Source organism: Ovis canadensis, chromosome 5, assembly GCF_042477335.2.
Source record: "Ovis canadensis isolate MfBH-ARS-UI-01 breed Bighorn chromosome 5, ARS-UI_OviCan_v2, whole genome shotgun sequence".
NCBI classification, from domain to species: Eukaryota; Metazoa; Chordata; class Mammalia; order Artiodactyla; family Bovidae; genus Ovis; species Ovis canadensis.
Window position 1 is genome coordinate 74,687,531 of NC_091249.1, and position 9,896 is coordinate 74,697,426.

Sequence of the window (9,896 nt, forward strand, 5' to 3'; positions counted from 1 at the left end):
ACTTTAAAACATTGCTTAAAGAGGACCTAAATAATTCGAAAACAACTCATGTATAAATATTAGAATGCTGACTAATGTTCAAATAACAATACTCTTCAGATCAATATGGAGCTTACATTTCATTCCTATTTGGTCTCAGAGTTTCTTCTTTTCAGAATTGGGAAAAACATCCTAATATTCATATGGAAATTCAAGGGATGACAGATAGCCAAAACTGTCTTGGAAAATGTGTGTTACTGCATTAGTGTAGACGTACAGACCATGGAATGAGAACTGGGAATGAGAACCCAAAAATAAACCCTCTCTTCTATTTTCACTTGATTTCTGATAGAAGTGCTAAGCCTAGGCACTGGGCAAAGAACAGATCCAACAAATGGCACTGCAGAACCTGGACCGCATGTGCTGAACCTTGAGGGTGGACTTGACCTCATACAATAAACAGAAGGTAATGCAGGATCAATCAAGGCCTAAATTTTGGAGCTAAGCTATAGAACAGCAGAAGAAAAAACAGCTGCACATCAGATTCAGAGATGGTGCCTTAAATATCAGACCAGAGGCACAGAAAACAATGAAAAATAGACACACTGGCCTTCAAAAAAAAGAAAACCTTCCATGCATCACTACAACAGAATCTTAGTTAGCCACTAAAAAGAATGAAATAATGCAATTTGCAGCAACACAGATGGGCCTAGAGATTTTCATGTCGAGTGAAGGAAGTCAAACAGAGAGGAAGGAATACTGTATGGCATCCTCTGGATACAGAATCTAAAATAGAGAGTATGATATTGAAACTCCAACTAAAAATCTTAATTTGTCTAGATAAAAAACTATACTATATGGTGGCTTTATATAGAACCTTGTAGTGTATTTTCCAAGTCTCTTGTGAATGTATTATCATACTTTCATAATTTAAACAATAAAAAAAATTTTTAAAAGAAGAAAAAGTGGTAATACATACAATGGAGTATTACTCAGCCATAAGAATGAGAAATATTACCATTGCAACAACATGGTTGGACCTAGAGATTCTCATAGCCAGTGATGTAAGTCAGACAAAAAAATGACAAATATCATATGATAATGTTTACAGGCAAAATCTAAAAACTTGGTACAAATAAACTTATTTAAAAAAGAATTAGAGTCATAGATATATAAACAAACCTATAGTTACCAGAGTAGAAAGTGAGGGGAGGCTGGGAGGAATAAACTAGGAGATAGGAATCAACATATACCTACTACTCTCTACATAATAGATAATTAATAAGAACCTACTGTATAGCATAGGGAACTCCATTCAGTATTCTGTATTAACTCCCATGTGAAAAGAATCTAAAACAGAGTAAATGCATGTGTATGTCTAACTGATTCACTTTGTTGCCTGAAGATGATACAACAGTGAACACCAACTATACTCAAAAAAATTAAGAATAATATAAAATATTTCAAAATTCAGTCAAGGAGGTGAAAGGTTTCTACCCTCAAAACTCTGAAACATTGCTTAAAGAAGACCTAAGTAATTGGAAAATAAGCCATGTTTAAGTATTAGAATGTTTAGCATTGTTCAAATAACAAAAATATTCAGACCAATATAGAGATTCATCATTCTTGTTAAATCTCATCATTTCTTTTTTTTTTTCTGAATTAGGAAAAAGGTCCTATTTCATATGGAATTCAAGGGATGCTAAAGAGACAAAATTATCTTGCAAATGTGTGTTCCTGTAGTAGCAGAGACATACAGACCATGGAATAGACTTGAGAACCCAGTAATAAATTCTAACTTCTATTTTCACTTGATTGCTGATAGAAGCGCTAAGGCTGGTCACTGGGCCAAGAACAGATCCAACAAATGGCACTGCAGAACCCAGACCTCAAGTGCAAAACCTTGAGGGTGGACCTAACTTCATACCACGCATGGAACTTAACACTAGGTGAATCAAGCCCGAAATTTTGGAGCTAAGCTATCGAACTGTAGAAGGAAAAACAGCTGCACATCTTCATGACCTTAGATTTGATGATGGTGCCTTAAGTATCAGACCAGAAGCACAGAAAATAATGAAAAATAGAGACATTGGCCTTCAAAAACATAGTGAAAAAATTTCCATGCATCACTGAATCTTCTCATGGGATTGAAGATACAGCCTAGCGAAGGGCAGAAGATGTTTCCAAACATTAGCCTGCTACGGTTTTAATATGCAGAATATGTAAAGGCCTCCAGCAACACAACTCAAAAATGGACCAGAAACCCAAACAGACATTTCTTAAAGGAAACATATAAAAATATCCAGCCGCTCATGAAAAGATGTTCAACATCACTAATTATTAGAAAAGTAGAAATTAAAACTATAATGATATACCACCTCACATGGGTCAGAATGGCCATCATCAAAAAATCTACAAGCAATAACTCCTGGAGAGGATGCAGAGAAAAGGCAACCCTCCTATACTGCTGGAGGGAATGTAAAATGGGTATACCAAATACTGAGAACAGTATGAAGATTCCTTAAAAAAAACTATAGATAGGATGGCCATATAATTCAGCAGTTTCATAGCAAGGCATACATCTGGAAATAAAAATTAGTATTTAAAAAGATACATGCACCCCAAGGTTCACTGCTGAAGAGTTTACAATAGCCGAGATACGGAAGCTACCTAAAAGTCCATCAACAGAAGAATGGATAAAGAAACAGTGGTACATCTGCACAATGGAATATTACTCAGCCATTACAAAGAAAGAAATAATGCCATTTGCAGCAACATTAATGGGCCTAGAGATTTCCATACTGAGTGAAAAAAGTCAGATAGAGAAGGAGAAATGCCGGGAGCCAGCGTGAGGAACTCAGCCCATGGCAAAGGTCATGAGGAAGGACGCTTCGGCATACGCAAGGGCGGGATCGAGCCTCAGGAAACCCCCTGTTCCCAAGCATCTATCCCCAAAACCAGAGTCTACCTACTTTACTGTTTCATGCTCTCGCCTACACCTCTGACTTTATGGGGGGCTGTTCCCCACCGGTTCTCTCGGAGAAGGAGTAAACTTGCAGCTCCAGTCAATAAAAATTCCTCAGCATGACAAGGGTGTCTCAGGTCAAACCTCTCTACTGGCAGACTAGCTTGTGTGACAGGATTATCCATGCTCCTGCCACTACACACATGATTGTTTACTATCTCTCAACCATAAACAGCACAGAGAGTTTGGAGTATTTTGAAAATCTTAATTAGCATAGGGCTTTTCTCATTGTTGAGTCAATGATTGCCGCCAGGCCTCCATATCCTTAGGCACCTGGGAATATATTGATGTATTTGGAATATAGAAAAGAAAATATAGTAGTTTTTGATGTTAGCAATACTAGACTTGTTGAGTTAATGAATTTTCTCTTTTGTTATAGATCACTGTACTTTGTTATAAATCACTGTGTCCTTGCTATGCAAAAATGTAACTTTATCACTAATTTAAGACTAAATAGATCTTACGGGGAACATTGGTGAAGGGTTTTCATTTGTTGGGCTGATGTTTGCTGCTAAATCTCCATATTCCCTGCCCTTATAATGAATATAACTAGCATATAGGAGAAATAAGTATTAACCTTTAAGATTAATCATGTTAACCTTAGGTTAAATAAATTCCTTTCTTAGTTGTAACCCACTACACCCTCACCCTATAGGAATGCAACTTTATCTGATACCTTCAGAGGGTGGTGCCTGGTTTAAGAAAAAACACCCTTGGAAAAAATAAGTTTTTTGGTTATCAGAAAGAAAGGATCATAAAATGTCAGCAGGCCTCATGGCCCGAAAATGATGCAAAACCCCTAAGACCTTTTTTTAATACATTTATGTGAAGCACCTGATTTTGATAAAGGTCAGGACTGCTGATCCCCGCATGACTTTAAAATTTCCATTTGTCTCTATGTGTAACAAAAGGTATATAAGCAAACATAAAAAATAAAGAAATCAGATCAGTTTCTGGAAAGACTGATTCCCCCATGTTGTTCTTTCTTTCCCCTTCTGGCTGAATTCCCATCTGGAGCGCGGGTACTCACCACGTCTACTTACCTGCCCCGGCTTTTAAGTTCCACGTGAGAAGGAGCCCAAGGAGGGGCACCTTCCGATATTCAAGTGGTGCCGGTGGCCCAACGTAGATGGTGCAAATTCCTTGTCTTGGAATTTTATTGGTATTCCACGTAAACCAAGTTATTCAGCCTCTTTTTCTCCACTAATTTTCCTACTACACTATCCATTTCTAATCTCTCTATATATCTGTAATTAAATAAGTTTTTTCCTAGGTCGCCAATTCCGTCTCCCCTTCGAATTACCCTGGATCCACCGGGGCTGGACCCCGGCAGGTGGTGCCCCCTCCGAGTAACTAGGGTCATCAGCCCTGTTGTCCCCTTAGTACGGAGCAATTAGGGTCATCAGCCCTATCGAATGACCTCCCCTCTATGAGTAATCAAAAAAGAAGGCATATAAGTAAACTTATTTACAAAACAGAAATACATTCACAGATGCAGAGAATGAACTTATGGTTGCCAGGGGTGAAGTATGGGGAGAACAGATAGTTAGGGAGTTTAGGATTGACATGTAGATACTGCTGTGTTTAAAATGGATAACCAGCAAGGTATAGCATAGGGAACTCTGCTCAATGTTTTGGGGCAGCCTGGATGGAAGGGGAGTTTGAGGAAGAACAGACACATGTATATATATGGCTGAGTCCCTTTGCTGACCACTTGAAACTATCACAACATTGTTAATTAGCTATACTCTAATAAGCAGTTAAAAGTAAAAATAAATAAATAAATGAAATAGAGCCATGTGCAGCAACATGGATAGACCTAGAGATTCTCATACAGAGGAACATTAGATAGAAAAGAGAAGTATCATTTGATATGTCATATGCAGAATCTAAAAAGATGACACATATGAGCTTATTTACAAAAGAAAAATCGAGGCACAGATATAGAAAGCATACCTATGGCTACTAATGGGACAATTGAGAGTGTGGAGAGAAGTGTCATGTGAGTGTATGTTCCTCGGTTCTTTGTCTCGTCACAACAAAGATTTGGAGCGACGGACAGAAGGAATAAACTAGGAAATTGGGATCAACATATATACACTATTATATATAATAAATAACTAACAAGTACCTACCGTAAAGCACGGGGAACTCTACCTCAATATTCTGTATTAACTTATATAGGAAAAGAATGTAAAACAGAGTGATACATATGTATATGTATAACTGATTCACTTATTGGTGTTTATTTACTTATTGACTTCAGCTGCTGTACACCTAAAATTTACAACAGTGTTAGTCAGTTATATGCTATTAAAAATTAAAAAATAATATAAAATATTTCAGAATTCAAACAAGGAGGTGAAAGACTTCTACTCTGAAAACTCTAAAGCATTGCTTAAGTGACAGAAGACCTAAATAAATGAAATACAGCCCAAGTGTGAAGATTAGAACACTTAATATTGTTCAAATAACAGTACTATACAGAACAATATGCACAATTCCCATTCAGGCTCAGAGTTTGCTTTCTTCTGTTGTTTTTTGAATTGGGAAAAAAATGCTATTATTCATATGAAAATATGAAATTCCAACAGATCCTCAATGGCCAAGATAATCTTGCAGAAATGTTACTGCATTCTCATAGGCATACATACCATGGAATTGACTTGGAAACCAGAAACAAATCCTCAGGCTAAGCTAAGAACTACAGATGAAAACACAGACACACAGACACACACAGACACACACACACACACACAGACACACAGACACACACACAAACACAGACACAGATTTCCATGACCTTGGCTTCAGTCATGGGTCCTAAAATATGACACCAAAGGCATAGAAGACAAAATTAGATACACTGGTCCTCAAAAAAAATTAAAAACTTTCTTGTGTCACAGGACATTCTCAGGAGAGTGAGATGACAGCCTAGATAATGGCAGAAAATGTTTGCAAACCATAGACCTGCTTTGGGTTTAATATCCAGAATAGATAAAGGAAGCCAACAACACAATTCAACAGTGGTCCAAAAATCTGAACAGACATTTCTCCTAAGACATACAAATGGCCAACAGCACATGAAAAGATGCTCACCACCACTAATTATCAGAGAGATGGAAATTAGAACTACAATGAGATATTCATCACACAGGTCAGAATGGCCATCGTCAAAAAATCTGCAAACAATAAATGCTGGAGAGGGTGTGGAGAAAAGGGAGCCCCATACACTGTTGGAGGGAGCATAAATGGGCATACCATTTATGGAGAACAGTATGGAGGGTCCTTAAAAATCTATAAATAGAACTATACATCTGGAAGGAAAACCTGTATTCAAAAAGATGCAAGCACTCCCAGGTTCGTTGCAGCACTGTTTACAATAGCCCAGACATAGAAGCCTCCTAAATGTCCATCAACAAAAGAATGGATAAAGAAAATGGGGTACCTCTATACAATGGAATATTACTTGGCCATTAAAAAAGAATGAAATACTGCCATTTGCATTGACATAGATGGCCCTAGAGATTCTCATACAAAGGAACGTTAAGTTCAAAAAGAGAAATATCATTTGATATCTCTTATAAGTGAAGTCGCTGAGTCATGTCTGACTCTTTGCAGCCCCTTGGACTGGAGCCTACCAGGCTTCTCCATCCATGGGATTTTCCAGGCAAGAGTACTGGAGTGGGGTGCCATTTCCTTCTCCAGGGGATCTTCCTAACCCAGGGTTCGAACCCAGGTCTCCCGCATTGCAGGCAAACGCTTTACCCACTGAGCCACCAGGGAAGCCCTTATATGCAAAATCTAAAAAGATGATAGGAATTAACCTATTTACAAAAGAGAACTAGAGGCTTATGGTTACTAAAGGGGAGAGTGAGAGGGTGGAGGGTTGGGATAAACTAGGAGACCAGGACAACATATATACATTAATACACATAATAGATAACTAAAAAGGACCTACCATATAGCACAGGAATCTACTCTGTTTTCTGTATTAACCTATACGGGAAAAGAATCTAAAACAGAGTGGAAATAAGTATACGCATGACTGATTCACTTATCAGTGCTTATTCACTTATTTACTTCAGGGGCTGTACACTTGAAACTGATACAACACTGTTAATCAACTGTAATCTCATACAAATTAAAAAATAATGTAAAATATTTAAGAATTCAATCAAGAATATGAAAAGGCTTCTACCCTGAAAACTCACATTGCTCAAATGAAAGAGGACCTGAACAAACAGAAGGCAACCCAGGTACGGAAAAGAGAGCACTCAGTGTCGTCTAAATAGCAACACTCTCCAGAACAATATACAGGTGCAATTCTATCCATATTCAGTCTCAGGTTTCTTTTTTTTCTGTTGTTTTTTGAGATGGGAAAAAATTCTAATATTTTATGAAATTCCAAGAGACACTGAATGGCTGAAATAATCTTGCAAAAATGTGCTACTGTATTAGCATAGACACACAGACCATGGAACAGACCTGGGACCCAGAAATAAACCCTCGAGGTAAGCTGAGAGCTACAGACGAAACATAGACACACATTTCCATGATCTTGGTTTTGGTTCCTAAAAATGACACTAAAGGCATAAGATACAATGAAATTTAGATACACTGGTCCTCAAAGAAATTAGAAACTTCCATGCATCACAGGACATTCTCATGATAGTAAAAGGACAACCTGGAGAACAGCAGAAAATGTTTGCAGACCATAGTCTGGCTACAAGTTTAATAATCTGAATATGTAAAGGGTGCTACAATCTGGGTGCCACTATCTGGTGTCACCATCCAGAAGATAATAAAGGACAAGGAAACCTGTGTGCTGCAGTCTATGGGGGTCACAGAGTCAGACACAACTTAGCGAGTAAACAATATCAACACACAAAGGATGGCAACAACACAATTTAAAAGTGGTCCAAATATCTGAACAGACATTTCTCCTAAGAAGGCATACAAATGGCCAACACTACATGAAAATAGGCTCAAAATCACTAATGATTAGAGCAATGGAAATTAGAACTACAGTGAGATATCACATCATACAGTTCAGAGTGGGCACTGTCAAAAAATATACAAACCACAAATGCTGAAAAGGGTGTGGAGAAAAGGGAACTCTCCTATACTATTGGTGGGAATGTAAATGGGTACAGCCACGATGGAGAAGATATGGAGGTTCCTCAAGCTATATGCAGAACTACCATATGAGTCAGCAATCCCATTGCAGAGCATATATTCAGAGAAGACCACTATTTGAAAAGATACTTGCACTCCAGGGTTCACTGCAGCACTGTTTACAATAGCCAAGACAGGGAAGCCACCTAAGTATCTACAGACAGATGGTTGGAGAAGTGGTACACATAAGAATGGAATACGACTCAGCCACAGGAATGAACATAATCCTGCCATTTGCACAACATGGATGGACCTAGAGATTATAGCTAGTGATATAAGTCAGACAGGAAATGACAAATATCACTTGTATGCAAAATACAAAACATCGGTGCCAATGAACTTATTTACAAACAAGAAACAGAATCACAGATACAGAAAACTAACCTGTAATTACCAGAGGGGAAAGTGAGAGGTGTCCGGGGGAGATAAATTAGGAGACTGGAATCAACACACACACACTACTCAATGTATAATAGATAATAAGGCCCTACTATACAGCAAGGGAACTCCTGTTCAGTATTCTGCTTTAACCCCATATGAAAAAGATCTTAAACAGAGTGGATATAAGTGTATGTATAACAGATGTACTTTAATGAATGCCAGAAAGTAATACAACATTGAACACCAGCTATACTCTAGTAAAAAGTAGGAAATAATGTGAAATATTTCAGATTTAATGAAACAGGTGAAACAAATACTTCTACCCTGAAAACTCTAAAAAATTGCTTAAAGAGGACCTAAATACATGGAAAACAATCCATGTTTAAAGATTAAAACACTTAATATTGTTCAAATAACAATACTATCTAGAACAATATACAGAGTCAATTCAATCTCTATTCAATCTCAGAGTCTCCTTTTTTCTTGATGTTTTTTGAATTGGGAAAAGTTCTAATAATCAAATGAATTTCCAAGAGATGCTGAATAGTGGAAATAATCTTACGAAAGTGTATTACTGCATTAGCATAGACATACAGACCATGGGACAGACTTGGAACCTAGAAACAAACCCTCAAGCTAAGCAAAGAATTATAGACAGAAATACAGATGCACATTTCCATGACCTTGATTTTAGTTAGGGTTCCTAAAATATGATGCAAAAGGCATAGAAAACAATGAAAGTTAGAGGCACTGGACCTCAAAAAAAATGGAAAACTTTCATGCATCACAGGATATTCTCACAGAAGTGAAAAGACAAGTTAGAGAATGGCAGAAAACATTTGCAAACCATAGGCCTGCTTTGGGTTTAAAGTCCAGAATATGTAAAGGATGCCAATGAAACAATTTAAAAATGGTCCAAGGGGCTTCTCAAGTGGTACCAGTGGTAAAGAACCCACTAGCCAATGCAAAGCTGATCCAAGGCTTCCCAGTGGTAAAGAATCTGCTTGTTGGTGCAAAAGACACAGGTTCAACTCCTGATCTAGGAAGATCCCACATGCTGCAGGTCAACTAAGCCTGAGGGCCACAGCTGATGAGCCTGTGCTCTCAAGTCGGGGAAGTGCAACTACCTGGACCCAGATGTCACAACTGCTGAAGCCCACTTGCCCTAGAGCCTGCGCTCAGCAACAAGAGAAGCCACTGCAGTGAGAAGGCCATGTGCCACAACTAGAGAGTAGCCAGCCCCTGATGGTCACCACAAGAGAAAACCCACTGCATCAACAAAGACCTAGCACAGCGAAAAAATAAATTAATTAAAAAATAATTTTTTAGTGGT

At 37.9% G+C, this 9,896-nt stretch overlaps 1 long non-coding RNA gene across 1 annotated transcript; it reads left to right on the forward strand.

Moving 5' to 3' along the window:
* The first annotated feature begins 331 nt into the window (after nucleotides 1-331).
* LOC138441439 (uncharacterized) lies at nucleotides 332-3,964 on the forward strand. The gene is made up of 2 exons (XR_011257347.1): nucleotides 332-445; nucleotides 1,646-3,964. It is a non-coding gene; the product is annotated as an uncharacterized lncRNA (long non-coding RNA).
* Nucleotides 3,965-9,896: the final 5,932 nt, after the last annotated feature.